Here is a 23948-nt window from a genome sequence, read left to right on the forward strand (position 1 = left end):
CGCTTGATCGGGGGGCATGAACAACTCCCATGGTAAGAGAGGCATTCCAAATTAGTGATGTCCGGTACAATCACAGGTAGGAATTGTTTAAAAGATACAGCTGAACATGGTTTTGTGGGAAAAATGAAATGCTTTAGATATGGATGCCAACAGTAGAGGAGCAAACAGCTGTGGCATAAGCTAAGTTGTATTCTTTGGTAATGGCTGCGGCAAGGAGGAGGCATAGTGCATCAGTGCTGGAACAAGTGTCAAAGAGGTCTGTGGCTATGGATGTGGTGATGGAGTCCCAGGCTGAAGACAACCGATTTTCTAAGAATCCGTCTTAGCAAAGGTGAAGAAATATGTAGTCTTTCTTTAGCTGGATTTTTAATGTCATTTTGAAAGCTATCTGTTTACAGTGCAACTGTCACTCATGTGTTTTAACTTTGGTGCAAGCATACAATTATAATAATTTTCCTATAAAACAGAATTTTGTCCCCAAACCACTTGGCTCACAGCGCACTGGCAGCACTTCCAATAATCTTCCGACTGCAGCCATGTAGAAATAGAATAGTGCAGTGACAGTAAAACAGAGCTTGGATCATCCCACCACCTGACGAGAAAAGATTACACATGTTCTCAAGGAAAAGTGAAACTTCACTGTAAATAACGATCAAAGTTATCCTAGATCTGCTTGAGAGCAAGGGGAAGTAGTTTCAATTTTTGTTATTTGGTATGGCCAGACTAGATTAGAAAGGGTACGTACTTTTGAGTATCTGGGGCTTTTGTTAAACGAGAGTATGACCTGGTGCACACACCAACAGAAAGCACTACTGAAACTGACCCAGTATTCGGGAGGGGTGCTGAGCCTCATGGGAAGTAATAGGTCATCTATTAAACCTGCTGGCCCACCACTCCAGATTTACAAGGCACAGGCAAGGGGGCCCGCCATGTATGGTTCTGAGCTCTGGGGGCATGTATCTTCCTCAGAACTATTAAAAGAAGAGAACAAGTTCATAAGGAAGGTGGTACAACTCCCGATTAGTACGCCTCTTGTGCCACTAAGGTTAGATCTAGGGCTACGTCCCCTAAGTGAAGAACTGGCACTGCGTCCCCTTCTTTACTGGCGCAGGTTGTGGGCAGTCCCAGAACTGACTAGCTATAGGCAGGGTCTACAAGAAGTTTTAGCTATGCCAAATGCTGGGAAAATTAAGTGGCTTAAACATATTAGAACAGAGCTGGACGGACTGGGCCTTCGGTCACTCTGGTCTGATCCCTTATCTGCATGTCCACTAATCTCAAAAAAGAGTCTCGCAAAGGCATACCATGACAATAAACTAGCACTACTTCACCAACAGGAAACTCTTGGAACACACACAGAGCTATTTCTATCCATCAAGGACAACTATAGATTTGAGCCAGTTTTGGACAAAATATATCCTCCAATATTAAAGAAATTATATTTACAATGGAGGCATGGGACTCTCCCTACCAGAGCTTTAACCAGTAAGTGGACCAAATCAACATCTAGTAAATGTCCGGCCTGCGGGGTGGATAACGAAACAGATCTTCATATAGTTTTTTTCTGCCCAGCTTATCATGTCTCCCGAAAGAAATGGATTGTTCCCGTATGTAGAAGTTTGGGCTTTGGGGAGTGTTTGACCGCGCTACGAGTTCTGAAATCGGACTTGACTGATTACATTGTTTTTGCTGTTGCCAAATATCTGGGAGCAATGTGGTACCTAAGAAGTAAACACCTTAAAGCTGAACATTGATTACTAACTGATTGTAAATTTGTTCTTGGCAAATTATTCTGCACTTGGATGGACTGCGATGTCTTACTATTTTAAAGTTTTAATGTTTTGAAATGATTTATGTATATCTTTTATGGTGATATAATTGCCGAAATAAAGATTTTTGATGATGATGATGATGGTATGTATTTTTGTATGTTCCCAAAATAAATGTTCCTATCTTTATTTAAATAAATCAATGTTATGTATTTTACTGGCATGGCAGCAATGGTGCTTTACACCACCCAGGGAGAAAGGCAGAGCATGGCATTGGAATGGTGTTTTATACACAGGAAATGTGCATGTTATTGTGTAATGTACTTATTAGGTGAAATGAGGACACTATCAAGAACATGAGGCTTATTCTAGCATTGGTCAATAGTGCTTCAGAAACTGAAATCAGATTAGCAATGAATGCCGCCTTCAAACAGTAAGCAGGGCAACAGTTATACTCTAAGAAAATATGTAATCTGAAGGGACAATGTGTGTCTATTAATGAAATACTGTGGACAGTGTCATCATTCTTTATCTGTGGTCTAAACGGTAACTCTGCTGTATGACATCTGAGCATGCAAGATCAACACTTGAGTGCAGTTATCAGAGCATTATTTGCAACAGCTATTGCACCCTCTGTAGTACCAAAGCACAGTGAAGAACCCTCTGGCACAGTGAATACTCACCTAGCACAATTGATTGTGGTTTATTAGGGCTCGGCTATAACGCGCTGAAAGCGCGTTCTCGCCGAGAACTATTGTCGGCGTCTCAGCAGTCTGAGACGCCGAAGGGAGACAAGACCTGGCCGCGCGCAGCGTTTTTCCATAGGATAACGTTGTGCGCGCGGCCAGGTCTTGTCTCCACGGCATTCCAGGGCTGACCGGATCGCGTCGCGCGCCTCTCTGGAATGCAGGGGGAGTCTGCAGAGAGGCGCGCAGCGGTGCCAAAATGTACACAACATGGGGTACGTAGTCCACTAGGGCACTTCCCCCGGAGCTTGCAGATCTAAATGCATTCATGGAACTGTAAGCCTAAATGTAACTGACAATGACAACATTATTGTGTGATTACTTAAAAGCGTTAGAAAGCATAAACGGTCTCAAACTTTCAGTACATGCGCATTTAGCCAAACCACTTAAAATAAGATTGAATCATAATAAAACGGTGCTTGAATATGATTAAATGTGCCACGCAATGAGACACTGCTCATGCAGGGAAATAAAGAGTTTGACTGCTATGGCAGTTGGATGATTCTCCTCCATAATTGCACAGTCTGTAGCTGGTTATGGTCTTAAATGCTTTCCAAAATTGATTCAGTTCCCTGATTGGGACTAATCTTGCTGACAGAAAGTCTTGGGGCGTATTTGCCCAAAGCTTGTTGGAGATGGAGTTTGGCTGGGGCGCTCAGTTGTGGTGCGTTTCAAATCTCGTGGGGATGTAGCTAGGAGCTATTCCATATCCAGTTTGCGTGACCACTGCTGCAGTTGTTTCCTTCTTGCGGTTTTGATACACGAGTAGTTAATAGTGTTTCTATCCCACTTTTCTACTTCCAGTTGCACGCACGCCATGGCTAGTGTTAAATTGATTGACCAGGGGTTATTAACACTTGCAAAATTGAAGTGGTCATTTCCAGTGAAAACATTTAAGATGTAGACTGTCCCGGTCCCCTTAGGAGCCAAATCCATTCCATACGCCATGTGCAGAGATGATAGACGGAGATTTTAAAAAAAAAAAATCTTTGGACTGTATATTGTTGAACTTGATTTATACTAAGAATCATGCAGCCTGGAAATCTAATCCTGGCACCTCACAGCATCTCCTGTAACACTCCACGCAATCAGCTGCAGTACCCTTGCTGTGCCAGCTCAGCTGACACATGCACACACGGACACCACCACTCCCATGCACACACGGACACCACCACTGCCATGCACACACGGACACCACCACTGCCATGCACACACAGACACCACCACTGCCATACACACACGGACACCACCACTGCCATGCACACACAGATACCACCACTCCCATGCACACACGGACACCACCACTCCCATGCACACACGGACACCACCACTGCCATGCACACACGGACACCATCACTGCCATACACACACGGATACCACCACTGGCATACACACACGGATACCACCACTGCCATGCACACACAGACACCACCACTGCCATGCACACACAGACACCACCACTGCCATACACACACGGACACCACCACTGCCATGCACACACAGATACCACCACTGCCATGCACACACGGACACCATCACTGCCATACACACACAGATACCACCACTCTCATACACACACGGAGACCACCACTGCCATGCACACACAGACACCACCACTGCCATGCACACACAGACACCACCACTGCCATACACACACGGACACCACCACTGCCATGCACACACAGATACCACCACTGCCATGCACACACAGATACCACCACTGCCATGCACACACAGACACCACCACTCCCATGCACACACGGACAACATCACTGCCATACACACACGGATACCACCACTGGCATGCACACACGGATACCACCACTGCCATGCACACACAGACACCACCACTGCCATTCACACACGGACACCACCACTGCCATGCACACACAGATACCACCACTCCCATGCACACACGGACACCACCACTGCCTTGCACACACGGACACTATCACTGCCATGCACACATGGACACACCATCACTGCCATACACACACGGATACCACCACTGCCATGCACACACAGACACCACCACTGCCGTATGCACACGGACACCACCACTGCTGTGCACACACGGACATCACCACTGCCATGCACACACGGACACCACCACTGCCATACACACACGGACACCACCACTCCCATGCACAGACACGGACACCACCCGTGCTTAATTTGTAAAAAAAAAAGTGCCAGGGCTTTCATTTGTAAAAAACTTAAGTGAAAGGGCACTCGTCAGGAGGCTACTGTAGTTAGCCACACACATTACGCGACTTTGAGCTATTGCCATTGTAAATGATAAAGAATTTTATTTATGTTTTAGTTTTTAAAACATAAATAAAAGACCTTGTCATTTACAATGTCAAGACCTTAAACTCGCGTTCATTTACAATGCTAATAGCTCTAACTTTTGCAATGCCGAGACCGTTGCATTGTAAATGCTTGTTGCAATTTAGAATGGTTTATTCATGAGGCCTTGGAACTCATGATAGTTTGAGGGGAGGTAGTGGCCTGTTTCTGTTTAGCACAGTGGCTTCCGAAAGTATTGAAAATGCACCATTTGCCCACTCATTTTTCAAAATTTTCTCGGGGGGGGGGATACCCCCCGAACCCTCCTTAGGTGGTTCCGGCAAGCTCGCTACGCTCGCTCGCCACGGTGTGCTCCACCACTCATTTTACGCCTCACCACTTTCAAATGCCACCAGCCGCCACTGCTGCAGTGACAGGTGGCACATCGATGTGCGTGTGGTGAACGTTGTAGATAAAAGGAAATCCTTTCAAGAGAGTCGTTTCCTCTCCGAATTTCCCTTCTCTTTTTGAAACTCAGGAGCAGCAACATCGTCTTGGTGTCACCAGGGCTTTAAGTGGAAGATTTTTCAATATTACATACAAGCCATAGTTGCTGCTAATTTATCTTATGCAACTAACAACCATTGACAAAGCCAATAGACCTGACTTGTAGGTATGATGTGACTTATTGCATCAAATATCTGGATGCAATGATAGCAAAATACAGGTTGGGCCCTTTGAGAGAAGCCCCCGTTTTTTCTTCCCACTTAAAACCCTGAGTATCTGAGTCCCTTAATGTGAATTAGCTGTCACTACACCCAGACATATCACACAATGAACATATGCAGGGCTTTAAGTGGGATGAAAAAAATGGGGGTCTCTCAAAGGGGCCAGTGTAACTTAAAAACAGTAAGATAAAAACCTGTGCTTAGCATAGTGTGCCGCCCAACTGGGAGTTTGCTGCTTTTATCACTGCATCCAGATATATAATACAAGTCCCATTGCGAGGGTCATAGAGAGTCTGGTTAGCAACACACAACATGGGTTTATTCCTGGGAAAGGGACTACGCAGCACACAAGGCAGATGATAACTTTGCTGGACGCAGCGGTGGTTTCAGGAGACCCTGTCACGGCTGTATTTTAAGACGCGGAGAAGGCCTTTGACAGGGTCTCCTGGAACTACCTCTGGAAGGCTATGGAAAATGTGGTATTGATAGGGGATTCATTAGGGCAATCCAGGCCTTACATAAAGAGCCTACAGCAAGGGTTTAAATTAATAAAGGTTACACAGACACACTACAGATAAAACGGGGGACCAGGCAGGATTGCCCCTCCTCACCTTTGTTGTTTGCTTTGAACTTAGACCCACTACTACGGAGGTTAGCAGGCAATAATAACATCCTTCCAGTTATTCTGCATGGTAGCGAATATAAAACTTTCGCTTATGCGGACGACGTGGCTATTATTACCCCTGATCCAAGTAGTGCCATTGTGGAAATTGAGCAGGAGGCAAAGAACTTTGGGGCAATCTCAGGGTACTCGATAAATAAAGGGAAGACACAAATTGTACAAAACAACTTTACAACCTTTCAGGATGCGAGGGTGGTTCCAGTGGCAGTGTATCTAGGGATAAGGGTAACATCAGATCTGGACAGCTTGGTAGATGTAAACATGGAGCCATTATTAACTAAAGTCAAGAAGAATTTGCAAAGGATACATAATTTACATCTAACCCTTGTGGAGCGTATTAATCAGCAGCGGTGCGTCCATTGGGGCGTAGGGGCGTAGCCCCACTAAGCCCTGGACGCACCGTGACAAGAGCAGCCAGCACCTCAATTAAATAATTACACAGTAAAGCCCTGCAGCGCTGCGCTTCAGTCCAGGAAAAAAAACAGATGCTTAGGGGGTGGGGCTGGCCAGGCCAGCTTGAGTGACGGCCTGAGTCTGCAGAAGGCCAGCAGCAGTACATGCACAGAGACACTGTCTCTGCGCATGAGGATTTTAGGGTGGCACCTAGCCGACGCATGCGCTACAAGGCTGACACAGAGGGACCGAAGGGGCGGGGGGGGGGGGTGTTGCTGCTTTAGCCGTGCCCGGGGTTTCAAAGGCACCAGAGGGCGAGTAGTCAGTGTGCCCCCCTAGCGCCAGGATTGGCTGGTGGTGGGTGGCACACTGCCTCAGCACTGACTGCATATCATGGCCAATCACAGCATGTGAAGCCATGCAGTGATTGGCCATTCGGGATGTGCGCGCGCCGTGACGTCGTTGTCACTTTTTCAGTAGTTAAGTTTCATTCGTGTAGCGTCTCAGGAGCGGCAAGGAAAGAACTGGTCGTGCAGCCTGCTTCTGTTGTGGAGGTTCTTTAGGTGCCAGTGTATTAAGGTAGGATTCAATAAGTTTTGAAATGTCCACTTTTGCTCATCTGCCGTTGTCAGCTGCCCCGTCTCTTTCTGTCTCACTCGCTGAAACGGTGCTTCGATCCCTGGTGAAATGGATCCAAAAAAGAAAGAACAACTTTTGTTGTGATGCCTGTTGTACAGTCTGTAAAGTGGTGCATCACGTATATTTTCGTATAAAAACATCTGGAATCATGGAGCCAGGATTCTGCAGCAAATGGTGGATAATGGTGGTGGATTTTGTTCGTTTGTTGTATTTGAATTTCAGGATGGAGAAAGATGGACTCGGTGAGAACTTAAAACATTTTTTGGGGGAGGGGAGTTTCGAGAACACACAGTGTCCCTCCTAAACGGTGTCGGGTTTGGTGTTTATTCAGGCTGTGGGTGGTGTATATAAAAGAAAGCAGTCAAGTTTTCCATCCTTCGAACTAACCCAGTTCAACTAGTATTTTATTCCAAACAACGTCAGGATGACGGAGGTGGAGAGGGACTCCTTAAGTACACGAACACCGGTAATAAGACAGGATGTCGAGGCTGGATTTACAGTTTCGTTTTTGCCACTTTATATATCCAAACTAAACCCATGTGTACCATTCACTAGTCTTCGGAGCTTCCCGTAGTGCCAGTCAGCCGTCACCTATGCCCCGACCTTCCGAGGGTAAATACGTAACCTGGTATGCACTTTCCTACCTTTTTTAGCAGCTCAAAATCTACCCTGTCAGATACGTTTCAATGGAGAGGTGTTTATGGAACTCTTCACCACAGCATCATAATTTTGTAAGGTTCTGATGATCAGGGTTATACTTGCAGAGTTGTCCCAACGAATACTGTAATTTTCAGTTACAGTAAGCAACACCCCCTCCCCCAACCACCTGCCCAGGGAATACCCTGGTTGTCAGGAGAACACCTCTCTTGGAAGCAACCTTATCAATACTGTTGTGTAGCAACGGCGGCTTGAACGACGTTTTACTGATTTCCACGCTTCTCAACCAGTCATTCAAAGTGTTTCTCTGTTCCGGTAATTTCAGTAATAATTTTTTCGCCCAAAGGCTCAAGCTGGGTCCATACACAAGTTTTTCTCCAAAAGCACTCTGGCGGTAGGCGATGAGATGTGAGCCCCTCTTTCAGAATGACCCCAAAAAGCAGTTTGTGTAGCTCTTAATGAACATGACTCATTTTAGATCGGGAGATGCAGCTGTGCACTCTTAGAGCCAAAATAAAGTGTTACATGTTGACATGGGAAGGGAATGTCTCCTGCATAATGTAGAGCCTGCCCTCTGTACCCAATCATATCTGTGATCCTGGCATTTTGGTGGGGACAGCCACCACCAACCTAAAGTGGAGGGCCGGCCGAGATTTAGGGGAGTCCAAAAATTAAAGACTTACCTGCGCTAACGCTGCCTCGCTGCTCTTCTCCAGCTCTCCTCCGACCTCGCGGCAGTCCATGGACTTCATCACAGGCTCCCCACCCAATCCAACCGCTGCTGTCAGGCTTGCCTGAGAGAAGCGCCTGGATTGGCCTGTGCGGGCTGGCCTGACGCTCGCTCGGACACAGGGTGCCTGTGACTTTTCTCCAACAGAGCTGTGCAGCACAACTGCGTTGGAGAAATAAAAGTGTGCATGATAGTTTGGCCGACCTAAGACATTGTGACATGCCAATCTGACATGCATGCTTCGGAGCTCCCAGTCAGTCACTGCTCTAGTTTTCTGATGCCAATTCGCAGCAGATGACACCCCCCCCCTTTTTTTCCCTGGCTTGGGCGATCCAGAGTGAAAAATAAAATGGCAATGAAATCATTTTATTTTTCATGTTTAGCCCACAGTGCTTGGGGGCAACGCCCGAATGAAGAAACCGCTGCTGCTTTTTGATCATCCCACACACCAATCCTGTGTGCACCTATTGTCCAAGGCCTGGTCTTTCAACATTGATAGGTGCTGAACCTGGAGGGGAACACCAAGAACACCCTTCTAGTGACGGTGTAACCGTCTCTCTCGCAGGTTTCGTGCAGGTAGCATGGTGGGTACAGTATACCGTATTAGTGAATTCCAGTGACAGGCATGTGGTCGGCCCGTGAAGCAGAAATAAGCGCATGCTGACATGTTCCTCACAAGTAGACTGCCTGACCATGGCACTGCCAATTGTGTTGTTACTTTGGGGCCAGTCTGGAAGATTCAATGACCCGAGATATGCCCTCTGATGCCTCTTGAAAAATGTAGGTTGTCACCTCCACAGTATCCTGTAGATAGTGCCTGATACCCGAATTGGCTGCGGCAGGCGTATGGCTGTGGCGCTCAAGAAGAAGCTCCAACTAGTTGTTGGAATGAGCTACATTGTGATCAAGTACACAGCTGATCGTCGGAGTGAGCCACGATCTGCAGGTGCTGCTCAGAAAAGGGCACAATGTCGGAAGCCTCTGCTCCTGCCACAACCCTCCAAGCGACGTGCTGTGCTGCTGGCCACTGGGCTTCTCCTGAAAGGAATGCTGCCTTGTGGATCCCGTTGCTGTCGAGATCCCACTGCCATGGGACCTTGTGTTGCTACTACAAACTTGGTTAGAGACTTGATAGACCTCTGCCAGAGAGACTAAATGCCAGCAGCGGTGCGTCCATTGGGGCGTAGGGGCGTAGCCCCACTAAGCGTTCACAAAGTGGCCAGATTAGTTTTATTAACACCCAAACACAGTAGTGCCACTTTACAGAGTTTGCCAGCGAAGCACTGCTTTTTGTTTTCTCCTCTTTCTTTGAACAGCATTGTTTTCCCTGGGTGATGAGGTGCACCATTCCTGGAGGTACTGCAATACCTGGTAGATGGGTGGATTGGAAACCGATTAATGTGATCCTTATCCGCTTTTTTCCTTATTTTAGTTTATAAAATGCGTACCACAGCTCTGTGTTTAGGAATGTAGTTTTTTTAAACCATACTGCTCACGGTTCATAGGATATAAGCAATGGACCGTGATACTGGTCCCTCCAGGGATCTGTAGTGGTGCTTAAAGTTTCAGTAAAAAACACTCTTGATTTCTGGATAATGAGTTAAAAAGATTTAAAGTAGCCATGTTGTTCTACTTACATTTCACATGCTTTACTTAATCTTGCATCCATATGAGGGTTTGCTTTTTCCAGGAAGGTACTTTTTTTTCCAAGCAGCATATCACTCTTGTGCATAATTTGAATTGAGCTGCATCCAGGTATATATAGCCGGGCACTACTGGGTTGTAGCTGAAGGCAGTGTGGGTGTCTCAGTGGGATAGTATGGTGTTCATTGGGGGATGTGGCACTATGCCAGAGCTGCCGAATTTGGTTCTGGGGAAGCAGGTTCAGCCTTCATGAACAGTCCACCAGACCACTCTCCTGAGGGAGCACATTCCCATGGTAGACCTTAAAAGCCCCAGCTAGACCTTTAGAAGCCCAGGCCCAGCCTCACAGCACAGCCCGATGGTGGCACTTGACATGAGTGAGAGTCATGACGCCGCAGCTGCACTACAGTGAGTGAGTGAGCTCAGCTGACATCCGGTAAGTGGGTCTGGGTTACGGACGGTCCCGGGTGGTATTAACTTAAAACTGCCCACAGACTTCTCCCACCCTCAGCTGCCACCTGCCATCCTGGCCTGTAGACTTTGCTGATTTTGCCTGTCTGGTGTCCTATCGGTCTCCATTCACGCTATGCTTTTGCTCTTCTTGTGGTATTTGTGCTAGCTGTAGGGAGTGTTTGTGGTAATATCAGGGAAATCCATAGCAAACGTTGGCCCACCAGACCATAAAATGGGCCCTCAAAACAGAAAACACGTCTGCATACTGATTTTTCAGACCAGTCCTTCTGGCACTGCTCGATGCACTGTAGGCCAGTCTCCCTGGAAGATGGTAAACAAGAATTGATGCAATTGTATTTAGTGATAATGTAAAACCTAATAGTGATTGTATGTAGGTTTAAGACAACTGTGGAGGGGTAAAGAGCGTATGGTACACAAGAGAAAACTGGCCCACTTGCATTGTAAATGCTTCATGTTATTTAAAAACATAAACCACTTTTATCAGTTTACAAAGCACTTGGAAGGGTCAAGTCAGTGTCCAGAATCTATTCTGCGGAAACTAAAATAATGAATTCCACAACAATGAGATTTGTTATGGTTTTAACCTTTGGGCAAGGGCTGATACATGCATGTAGAATGTATGTAATCTGTATAGGAGACACCGTTTTAAATCCAGTCTCATTCGGAGCAGCAGGAGAGCGTAATGTCCCGCCACAATGCAGCAGCAGCACCTTCACTTTCACTGCAGGGTCTTTCAGTTCTAATATTACATTTTAAATATGTGGAATTGAATGTCAGTTACACAGCGGAATAGCGTGGGTTGGTTGCCAGCGCCAGGAGCAGGGCAAGTATTCTTTCACTTTTCGTTAAAATATTTGCGCCTCTAAAAATGCCCCTAAGAATTTTACGCAAGCCGCCAGGGCAACTGCCACTGTGCGCCCACCCCCTCACGCTGCACCACATGTACATATCCAAATTGACTTTACCCTCAGAACAGGAAACTACACTAAGATGTAGGTTTCATAAATTAGTACAGAGAATATAGTTTTTTAATACCACTTACATATGTTTTCGCATTGATAACCTTTCATACGATTGAGTGTCTAATGTCTTATTTTGCTAACTTCTAATTCCCATATTAATTTAAACCATCTGTCTTCCTGGCAAAGATCTTTATAAGGCAGAATTTTACCAGCACTGTTTGCTCCTCCTTTCTTATCCGTCTCAGTGCAGTGCTGGATGAACAATGTGCTTCTGCATTTACCAAAGCAGGCCTTCTACCTTCTAGTTTGCAGCTGCTTACACCCTCACATGGTTTCTGTGACCTCAAAGCTAACATTTCATACCATCGTTGCATTGTGTGTATTAGTCGGACAGTATACAGTAGAGAGTGTGCATGCATAACACAGGATGTCCTTCTTATACATAGACTCTGGTCAGTATGCAGGTCAAGGTTTAAACCTTTTTATATGTGTGACCTGTGATCAGTTCACAGTCAAGCAATGTACACTTTCATAAATATGTCTTGTGGTCAGGGTACTGTTCTAGGACTGGATGTTTTGATAGATGTAATGTGTTGCAAATGTGCAGATCTGTTACTGGAAAAGCTCATACACGTGGCCTGTGGTCAGTACCAGTAAAGGAGTAAAACCTTTTTATTTGTGTGACTTATGCTCAATGTGTGGGTCTCAGATTGGACCTTTTCATATCTGTCACTTGTAGTCAGTCTGCAGGTCTCAGACTGGACCTATCATACATGTGACTTCAGGACCATGTGCAGTCCAAAGACTTGATCATTTCACATATGTGGCTTATAGTTTGCATGTAGGACAAACAATGGACGGTTTGATATACATGATTTATGGTCTATGTGCAGGCCTAAGACTAGACCCTTCATGGCACATTCCCACCATAACTATGGCCTCAGCGCCTATTGTGAATGCTGCCGTCTTTGCTGTTCTCTGTTGATTTGGAATTTAGTGGAGTTTCTTGTTCTCTTGAGTAGAGTAGTCTTACTGGATAGTGGTTGGCATGATGGACCCGATTAACTTATTGCCCAGTGATTGACTATGTTGGAGGAGGTGGTGGCTAAATCCTCCTACTGGTGTCTGTGTTCACCACCCTCCCTGTCTGGCTTTGCTATTCCTTGCTCCATGCAGTTGTTTCTGAATTTGTAAAGGCTGTTTCCCAACTGCTGTGCAACTTCTGCTACTCTTAGAGCTGAGATTTTCATGAAAGTCTTATAGTCTGAATTCAGCAGCGTAATAGGACGGAATGTATGAAGCTCTGTGGTTATACTGAATAAGCAGCTACCTATGTTATGCCATCTATTAATGTAATAACTGCACTTTCACAATTGCTTTATTAACCTTCCTGGTTTCTCAAATTTGCTTGAAAATGCATGATTTTTCTTCTTTTTTTTCAAAATTTTCTTGGGGGGGTTATCCCCCCAAACCCCCCTTTTGGGGTTCAGGCTCGCACGCTGCGCGCGCTCGCTACGGTGCTGTATGCAAATCACTTGCGCCCCACCACTTTCAAATGTCACCCACCGCCCCTGGTATTAATGTCATTAAAATGATTACTTTGCTGAAGTTATTGTATGTTTTTAGAGCAATTCCGCTATTCTTTGAGCAAGCCTGGTTTAACAAATTGGAGTTGATATCGAATAGGTTCATCTGGGCACAAGGGAAAACAAGGAGGGCGTATCGGCACATTAACCTACCTAGAGAAAAAGGCGGCTGGGGGCCCCAGACTTTAGGCTATACTACTGGGCGGCAGCATTACAATATTTTCAGGGATTAATAGGGGGTGGAAGTAATGGACACGAGCAATCGGGTGTTTCATTATCCTGATGCTGCTATAGGGGTTTATTTGGGTGTAAATAGATTTTTTTTGTTAAAGTCAATGCTAACCACTGTGTTATGTTCTGAATCCTGAGTTTGTGCTTTTCCAGACCAAGCATTCTTTAAAAATGCCTACCAGTATGGATGACATGCCCATCCTACACATTGTAGTCCGCTTTGCCTTATGTAACATTTTCTAAACACTGATTTACACATATGATTCATTGTCTCTGTATGTGTGTGATATAAAGTGCTCTGACATCCTACAATGGTATGAGAGATGCTATAAAACAAATGAAATACATGTGACAAGAGTGCTATGGAGAAATGAGAGGCACTGTTGAAGGGTGATAATTAGGGAATCATTGAAGAACCCCAACGAAGAGTGTTGTATTCTGGTGCATAGTAAGGTCATCATTTACTATTCTTTAAAAGCTAATACAATTCAATATATAATGATAAATGTGTTGTAGAATGCCCCATTGTATCATAAATTTTCTTGAGGGGAGAGCCTCCCAAAACCCCCTCTGTGGTGGTCAGGCTCACTAACTGCACCTGGTGTGCACTGTATGGTGACTGGTCTGAACACATTTGCCAGGGCTGCTTTGGGTTTTCACTCTGGCCCTGGCAGGAGCAGGAGCCTTGTACTGTGAAATAAAACTAAACATTTAAAAGTTAATCACGAAGATGCAGCACCAACCTTCCCATTAATTTTTTCAGTTTTTGGCAAACTCATTCAATATAAAATACTAAAATCCTTAGTAATTGTGCACGTGTGTTTATTTTTTTCGAATTACTCTTTTAATGTTTGAAATTTAAATCAAATAATTTGCGGGGGGTCCCCGGTTTCCAGTGCTGAGTCAATGGGGGTCCTCAGGAGTCAAAAGTTTGGGAAACAGTGATGTAGAGAGTAGCGGGAACTGCTTGATTCGGCAGTTATACGCTGAACTGAATGCACTTAAAATAGACGATAGGGAGAAGTATGCCACCAAGTGGGCAGTAAAACTAGGCTCACCACACGAGGGATTCCAGGACTCCTTGGATATGGGACGTACTTTATTATGCTCAGCAGCTCTACAAGCACAATATTATAAGACTCTGTACTCCCTGTACTACACTCCCGCCAGAATAGCGCAGTGGGGGGGTACCACAGGAACAACCTGCCCACGCTGCGACTCAACCGATGCTGACATAATCCACATATTCGCAGGTTGTCCACAACTGTATACCCTTATTAATGCAATCGAGAAGTTTCTAGACACCTCGCTAGGGGTTAGGGTAACCTTGTCACCAGAATGAATAATTCTAGGGGTGTCGGGAGTAGCAGACCGCCAGGCTACAGAGTTCTTATTTACGGCCATGGCGGTATACCGCATATGTATAGCAAAGGCTTGGCTAGATAAGACTCCCCCAACTTTTCAAACCTGGATCGCCAGGCTGTTGGCTATATATAATCTAGAGAAAGCGATTTATGACAGGAAGTGTCGCAGAGCCAGAACTCTGGGGTGCAAAATTTGGAGTCCCATAGTACATTCGATAAGGGGGATGAATAGTATGCCTTGATGAATTAGATCTTGATTCTTTTCGAGATCTTCACGGCGGATACACTGTGGCAACAGGTTTTGCGCTCGTCTTAGAACACACGCGACCACGCACGGAATTAGAGAAAAACGCCCACGCTGGTGTTTGCGAGAACACTCGTGTGTAAGGGTTTGCGCTCGTCCTTGAATAAACGCGAGTTAATTACAAACAAAGGAGGCTGTTTTCAAAAAACATGTCAGGCGAACCGATTTTGGACTGCTGTGTAAATTGAAAATAAGATTCCTACAGCATTAGGAGATAAAGACCACAAGAAAGAGTTGTGTGTGGAGCGCACAGTAAGGAGCCATTGCACGCCGAGTTGAACCTAATAACAGAAGTCTTTGAGATTAAGGAAAGCACTGTACAAAGCTTCTTGCCTCATAAAAACTTGACAAAAGAAAAAGGCCCTGATGAGAATCCAGGAATTTGTTTCCTGGCTTCGAAACGCGTCGGCAGACCAGAGGAGTAAATGGTCAATTATAGCTTAAAATAACATTACTTTGTGTAAAAAATATTTATCAAGCTTCATTTACTAGATATACTCCTCGTCCTTGTGATTTTGTCTTTCATTTATTGAAATCAAATGTATACAAACTTATTATGTGTTGTCTTTGTTTGAGATTTTTCTTTGGGATGTATGATGTTGTAAATCAACTTTAGTGTATATATGTATTGCTCTATTAATGATTATAAGTTGCAATGTACAGTGGTGTAAATATATAAATGTACAGTTATTCCTTTTTTGTCATTTAAAGAAAAAAAGTTTTGAAAGAAAAAGAAAAAATTAATGGTATAAAATAAAAAATACCTGGTCCAACTATAAAAGTGATTGTTTGGCCTCTATAAGTAGGATTGTATAAAAGTAAGGGTGGTGTAGGCACATTTTTGTGGTTTCGTTGATAAATTAGAAGGCTTGGAGGCTTGGAATATCTAGTAATAACTAGACCAGTTCAATTAGCCCCTTTGTTTCTTCCCTTCGTCCTGTATCACCTAGACACAATTTCTCCTGTAGTACGCTTTTGTAGTTTTTTTTTGCATTCTTTGTTTCTGTTTATTCTACTTATTTATTTATTTATTTATTTTTTTTAAATTGTATTTATATATTTTTTTGTGTGTATTATTCTTAGGTTCCCTCTTTGTGCATTATCTATATTGCGTCAAGGGACCTATAGGTAGCAGAGAGATATTAGGAATATGTAAAAAGTGACACCAAACTGTTTTCTCTTTTGTATAATGGTGTACTCTGTTTTTTCCTTGTTGAAAATGTGTTGAAATGTGACTGGATATAGTGTGCTGTAACACTTGGTATAAATTTATATGTATAAAAAAACCCTTTTTAAAAAAAAAAAAAAAAAAAAAACAAGTACCATTGCACCCCCAACAAGCCAGGACTATTGGCTTTGTCAAATGGTGTTAATTGATTGAGATAAATAGGCAACTATGGCTTTGTTCTATATAACACTGAAAAGGCTTCCATTTTGAAATGATGAGACTGAAAGAACTATAACTAGTCTCTTTGAAGTTACCTGAAAGGCAGTGAAGAGTGGTACTGATGCAGAGTGATAAGATTTTTTTGTCACCCTGAGGGTGAGGGCAAAAAAGGGGAACCTGATAGGGACCTGTCTCAGCACCTGCTTTTTAGAACTGCCGGTGCAGAGTACCGCCAGACCCGGCGCACTTAAAGCCCTGAACATATGATTAAAACAAGCCAGACCTACTCGTGTTGCCAATGCTTGTTAGAAGCAGTGTCAAACTGGGTGAAGCAGTGTTCAAAGTGGGTGGGATGGGAGGAGTACCACGTGCCCATACTTTATTGTTTTATGAAAAGCTGTTCCCCTAGTTTTTGTAAAAGGACTACTGTCCTGGAATGGTTCATTCCGATAATATAAATGCGTCAGCTGAAGTGTCATTCAGGGAGTCTCTTGTTCTGTGAAACTGAGCTAGGTGCAGCTAGCTAAACACGCCTTGCCAGGTTGCCTGCTTGCCTGAAAGAAATGCAAATGTGTGCAATGAGTTAATCTGCAAATGTAAAGGGTAATATGCATATGTAAAGGATGTTTGGGAGTCAATTCTGGCTTTAAATGATAAAATCACTCCACTCCTTGTGAAGACAAAGATGTAGTCTTTTTGAGTGGTAGTGCAAAGAGTTAACAACAGAGCTGTGAAGTGTGCGCTTTTAATTGTAATTGCATTTATATATCGCTTTCTACCCCTGACGAGGTGTTGAAGGGGCAGTTATGTTAAAAACAATATTATGTATATCCTGGTATTACTTAAATATATATTTTGTAAACACCATTTTATCTTAAAACTTTGTGCACATTTTGTAACAGTCTGTCTTATACTGTTTGCAGCCGCAGCCCGCGTAGGTAAGAGCTGTAGGGCGGGTGGGACAAGGGTGGGAGGGATTTTGACGGACAATGATGAGGAAAAATGTATTATTTATTTACTTTTCCCTCGTCATTGTCCGTCGAAACCCCCGCCCCAGTCGGCCCCACCGCTCTTACTTGCACAGGTCGCGGCTGTCTGTGTGTAATACAAGTTTAAAATAATGGCTTACATATTCACAGTGCATTTATATTCACAGTGCATTTCTTGCGAGAAATGCACATGTGCAGGCGGGCGCGTGCATGCGCTGATCATCATGTGACGGCGAGGAAGAGGAGGACAGCGGCCCGGGGATGCCGCAGTCAAGGTAAGTCTTTATTATTTTACCTTTAATGTCTTTTCATTTAATTCTTAATAGGGGGGGTGGAGGCAGGTGGCGGAGTTGGGTCCCAACTCCATGGACCACCGCGTAGTCCCACTCCGCCAGCTTCGCCCAGGGTTAGCCTGATCCGGAGACACAACAGCAGAATCTACAGAGAAACACTCCAAAGCAGACAACTAAAGTAACACAAAGCAATGACCTAGAAGAGAGCCGAGGGGAAGCAGGGGAAAACCCAAAAGCCACACACTCCAACCAGGAAACGAAGAGCGACAGGGCCAACAACAGAACCCACTCCATCACCATCTCTTCTGCTACTCCCTATTCCTGCATGTCTGTCATCCATCTGGGGAGCCGATGAGGTGCACCATGGTTCCAATGGATTGCAATGCAGCACCTAACCAACACTAGTCCCAAGCTCGCAAATTTATTTTGCATCTTGGTCCAAGCTTTGGGGTCCAGTAAAACCCCAAGGAGACAATTCTTAATTGTTGCCTCAATCTGAGATCCCATGGCCTCCCAAAGCATCTCCAACACTCCCGACCAGTAAGATTGGAGACAAGGGCAGTCCCATGTCATGTGTGACTGTGAACATCGCCGACTCGACTCTGCAACGAGTGCACCGCGGCAAACGTATTGTGCTGAACCATGCTAGTCTGTTGGGGGCCAGGTATGTGCAGTGTAGGTAATGAAATTGTATAATGTTAAAGCGTGCACTTTTGGCCATGAGAGGCACCGGTGGGTCAGTCAACCACCGATAACCAACACAACAAATGTTGACACAGCGGTCAGCCTTGAGTGCCCCGTATAGGCAAGACATCAATCCCCTGTAAGAGCCTGGGTCAAGGATCACCAACAAGGTGTGAGACTCTACTGGCTCCTTGGAGTAGGATGTCCAGAGTTCACGTGCAGTGCGCCAAATTTTTGAATATAGCAAAAAGGGTCCAGCTGGGATTTGGAAGCATTGCTGTGCGTCGGCGAACGAAACAAAAGTTCAGTTGAGGTATAGGTCACCTGCTCTGAGGCACTCCCGACGAACCACTATGTCAGGTTCATTACTAGCTGAATATGGCAAAAATTGTATAGCCATTGTCATGGCAGCGATCATGAGTATGGAATTTTCTGCATTACCAGGGTGACCGTTCGCTCTCAAGTCCACGCAGCCCGGCAAACTACAAAGTGGTAATCCAGAGGAGTTCTGGATCCCATCATGAGAAATCCCGGGAGACTATTCTCCAGAGCCCAATCCTCCAGGATATCCTTCTCTATATTGGGGCCCTCCGCATTCCATTGTGCTGCATATTGATGGAGAGTTGCGAAGTAATAAAGACGCAGGTCTGGGAGGTCTATTCCCCCCAGTTCCACATCCAACTTAAGAATCTCCAGTTTTACTCTGCTACGTTTCCCAGGCCACACCAGAGAGACAAGAAGATTGTAAAGGGTCTCAAAGGTGGACCTGGGGATAGCACAGAAAGAGTTCTGAAGGACATACAGGCCACGTAGCAGCAGGACCATCCAGACCAAGGCCACACGACCCAGAATAGATAGGAGAATGCGATTACAGAAGCTGATAGAGGACTGTAAACCTGTAAGGACTGCTTCCATGTTCATTGTGCATTGTGCATTGGTTGATTGTGCCACTTCTTTTCCTAAGTACTGGAAATTATCGCATTCCCATCAAAACTCTGTTGGGGGGAGGTCTGCTTCCTCTTTACCAAACAATGCAGTGAGAGGGAACACAACTGATTTCTGATTATTAACCTTCAGTCCCTATACCGCTCCAAATTCCCATTAGGACATCCTGAAGAACAGGCAATGCCTCCTCTGGGTGGGTTATATAAAGCACGGCATCGTCCTCATATAGGGATATGACGTGAACCCCAGCGAGCCATGTCCCTTCGCAATCGGATTGCTAAGGGTTCCACTGCCAGGGTGAATAAGATTGGGGACAGCGGGAAGCCCTGCCTTGTGCTAGCTGATTGGGAACAATTTCAGAAATCATGCCACCATTTCAGGCCCTAGCAGTTGACAGACTGTACAGGAGGCGAACCCAGGAAATAAATTCCTGGCCGAGGACCATTCATGCCAGCACCTTCCATAGATAGTCCCATCTCAGAGTATCGAAAGACTTTTCGATATCTAGGGCCAGAGTGACAGCACTGATGTCTATAGCTTCCGTACTGTGCAGGACATGGAACAGTCTACATAGGTTTATGTGCTTCGTGACCTGACTGGAAACTGCATTGGTCTGTGTGGACCAGATGGGTTACTACTCATTCGGAGTGCTAATATTTTGGCCAGAATCTTAACGTCGACACCCAGCATTGGTTAGGGCTGATAGGAGCCCAGCATGAGTGGGTCCTTACCTCTTTAGGGAGCATCACTATTTGGGCCTCTCATAGACGATGGTAGAAATCACACCTGCCTGGCCTCTTGCAGGGTCTCCAGTAGGTGAGGGAACAGAAGATGGGCATAAGACCGAAAATATTACACTGGCAGACTGTAAGAACTGGGGTCACCAATTCCACTGCGGTAGCTTGGCGCTAGCAGGAAGGCACTCGAAAGCTAGGTGTAAAGTAGAAGTGCAGCACACACTCACACTGAGACAGGGAACGCACACAATAAAATGACACCACACCAGCTAGTCTTTTTAAAACAAGATGCTTTTATCTAGATTTGTCTCATTGCAGGTAAGTAGTTCATTATTATAACCAAGCATCAATGCATCAGGCAACATTTCATTGTAAATGCATAGATAAAACCATTCCTTTAAAGATCAACCAACATTTCATTGTATGGACATGAGCATCAACCTTGGCCTAAGCAGATTCAGTAAAAGAAAACAGCACTTCATGGGTCACTTCGAGATGGAACATTTCCTAGTTGCCATTGAGGACTTTACACTATGAACCAAGGCTTAGGAGTGGATCATTGTCACATATGAACCCCTATTTGTATGGCACATCAACATAAATCAAGTTTCCTGCTCAAGGGCAGGCTGCAGAGAACACTCCCCTAGCTACGGGTTAACTTTTAGCACCAAAACAGTTAATTCCCAAGGCTATTGCCCAGTTTGGGGGTCCTTAGTCCCTATTCCCCCAGTTTCAAGCCGTTATATGGTTACCTAGGGCCAACGGGGCCCAACTGAAGCTCCCTAAGGGGAGGATTACCTGTCTCTTTGGCCTCCGTGGAGGCTCTTGCGGCGTGGGGCAAAGAGGGGCTCTGGCAGGCTTGGGAGCCCCCTCGCCGATTCTCTGGCCTCCTTGCGGTATTGCGGCTGGTCTGGTCTTGTGCTGGTAGGAGGGGAGGGCTCCGACCCTCCGGTGGGCCCGCGCTGCCGTGGTACCGGTCCTGGGCCTCTCGATGGCTCCTCTGGTCCCGGGACCAGTCGGGACGCGGCAGGGAGGGGCGCGGCTGCTTCGGCCAATGTCGGGGCAGGTTTGAAGTGTGACGGGCCCCAGAGCCAATCCGAGGCTCACTTTCCTGGGGGCTCGCCATGCCACCAATTGATGAATTGGGGCAAAAGTAGCCCCAAAATATTGGTAACTAATCGGTGCGTGGAACTGGTGGGGGCGTGGCCTGTGACATGGCCGCCGCCCCCGTCACATGTTGGTGGCTCCCGGCTTCGCTGGTCCCGGCGCGGCCTACCTTGGCACTACGGCGGCCCTCTCCTGGCTCCGGGGGCCACCGCGAGGGTGAAGACAGCAGCGGGGTCCGCGCCAGAAGAGCGCCGGGGCCGCGGCGGTGACAACAGGCCCCAGGCGCAACAGACAGCAGCGCCACTCGACCAAGCTACCCCCACGTGGCACCCGGGCCGCGGCGATGATATACGGCCCCAGGATGCTTCCCGACGGTGCAGGGCAGAGCTAGTAACCCCGGGCTGCAGTGGTGACGGCAACAGCACTCACAGAGACAGTAGCGCTTCAAGGGCCCAGCGCTTGGAAGCAACAGCGCTTGGAAGTGACAGCGCTTCAAAGGGGCACACAGATGAGACCTGGGCTGCGGCGGTGAGTCACGTATGGAGCGCTTCCAGTGGCAGGGTGTCACCTGGCAATTATAGCTCCCAGGGATTCACAGCGCTTTGGGGGCCACTATATATTGTACCATTATTCACCCAGGTCCCAGTACCATTGGGTTTACCCTTTTTTATGTAAAACTGTCTGAGCAGGTGCACACCTGTGAGGTATCTTTTTCTGTGATTTAGTACATACACAATATGGTAGAGAGCGACACTTTAACATACACGGAGGACTACATCAACCGATTAATACAAGATCAGTCTAATCCATTTCTAACATCAAATGTACCAACTATTGACTTCACATTGAATGATAAAATTGCCAAACTTGAACATTTGGAGAAAAAACTTATTAGAACCCGTTTACACGGCCACTTACTGACAAAGTACCTTCAGGAAGGTGTGATTCCGGTGGGATTGCAAATCAAGATCGAGCCTGCTATATTTGTTGAGATTCCCAAGTTTAGGGAAGACTTCAGTTTAATTTCCAACAACTGCCCCGGCACTGGATGGTGCTGGGAATAGAAAGTGCAACTGAACAAGTCCAGACACTCACGCGTGAAATCGCTGCATTAAGATCAGAAATTGCAGGTGATTCCACACTTAAGAACGCTAAAGAAGTTTTGGAACAATAAGGCAAATCTCTAAAAGACTTTGAACTGACAACTTAGAATAAAAAATTGGACAAATTAGCGAAGGACATTCGCTTCTACGAAAAGAAGAATACGTACCCCTATCTTCAGGACGACTATTACAAGCAGGATACACAGGGCCTCTTAACAGGTCGAGGAAGAGGGACCTACCGTGGACAGAGGAACTATAGTACTTTCTCCGATTCCTCATACAGTATGGACAGCGAACACGATCAGGCTGGTCCTAGCACGGATTACACTTACCAAGAAAACTGGCACCAACCACAGGGACCACCGCTTTTTTTAGGCCAGGGCCACTGGAAACCGCCGAGGGGCCGTGGAGGCTAGGTGCCCAGAGGCCCACCTCGTGGCCAGACACAACCAGGGACCACATGAGAGAGAGGAACAGGGCGAGTACAAAAACAGGTACGATTCCCACCAGAGAGTCATGGGGAGATTGCAACCCAGCTCAAAGTCTACAGATGGTGACAGACCAACCCACAGCGGTTGTGAATATTTCTTCCTATGTCTTGAAGGACAAAGAAGAGAAGATTCTTAACAAGGGATTGTCTTTTGTACCTACCACCTACCCTAACAGTTTCACCCTTAAGACTGAACTCATGCAATTTTTCCGCAAGCTACACCTTCAATACTTCTTTAGACATTCGGATGCTCCACTGAGAACATCACAAACTGGACTGCGAGTGCCATCCACTTTTGTACCGTCATCTACTTCAATGACCCACCAGATTCTGGCCTTTGAGAACATTGTACTCAAAGAGGTCACCAGGACACTGAGCTCACCCAAACATACTACTATTAATATCACCAAGCTGGAAAAAGAAGCCCTCATTTCACTTAAAAACAATAAAGACATTGTTATAAAGCATGCGGACAAGGGCGGGGCCATTGTTGTGTAGGATCTAGAACAATATAAGCATGACATTTTGAACCAACTTTCAATCACGGAGGCTAGCCTCCAACAAGGTTTCCTATCACAACATGAATTCCAGTGTCTGAACCAGAAGGATGCACGGCTACCAACCATATACACACTGCCCAAAATCCACAAGAGTCTCTCTTGCCCCACTGGAAGACCAATCGTATAGAGATGCGGATCCATTTTGGAGCCTTTGTGTAAATACATAGACTTTTTTCTTAAACCCATCGCAGAATGCACCAAGACATACCTATGAGATACACTACAAACTATTGGGATTATAGATGAGGCACCCTTTGACCACAAAGAACAGCTATTGGTAACTTGCAATATAGTGTCCCTATATACAAGCATCCCTCAAGCTTTGGCCCTTGATGTCATACGTAAGGTTCTGGACAATAGACCCGCACCTGCGGCAGTCCCTACAGATTTCTTTGTGGACCTTCTATCCATAGCCATGATGAAAAATTTCTTTCTATTTCAAGGAAAATTATATC

The sequence above is a fragment of the Lissotriton helveticus genome, chromosome 12, assembly GCF_964261635.1.
Source record: "Lissotriton helveticus chromosome 12, aLisHel1.1, whole genome shotgun sequence".
Taxonomy (NCBI): domain Eukaryota; kingdom Metazoa; phylum Chordata; class Amphibia; order Caudata; family Salamandridae; genus Lissotriton; species Lissotriton helveticus.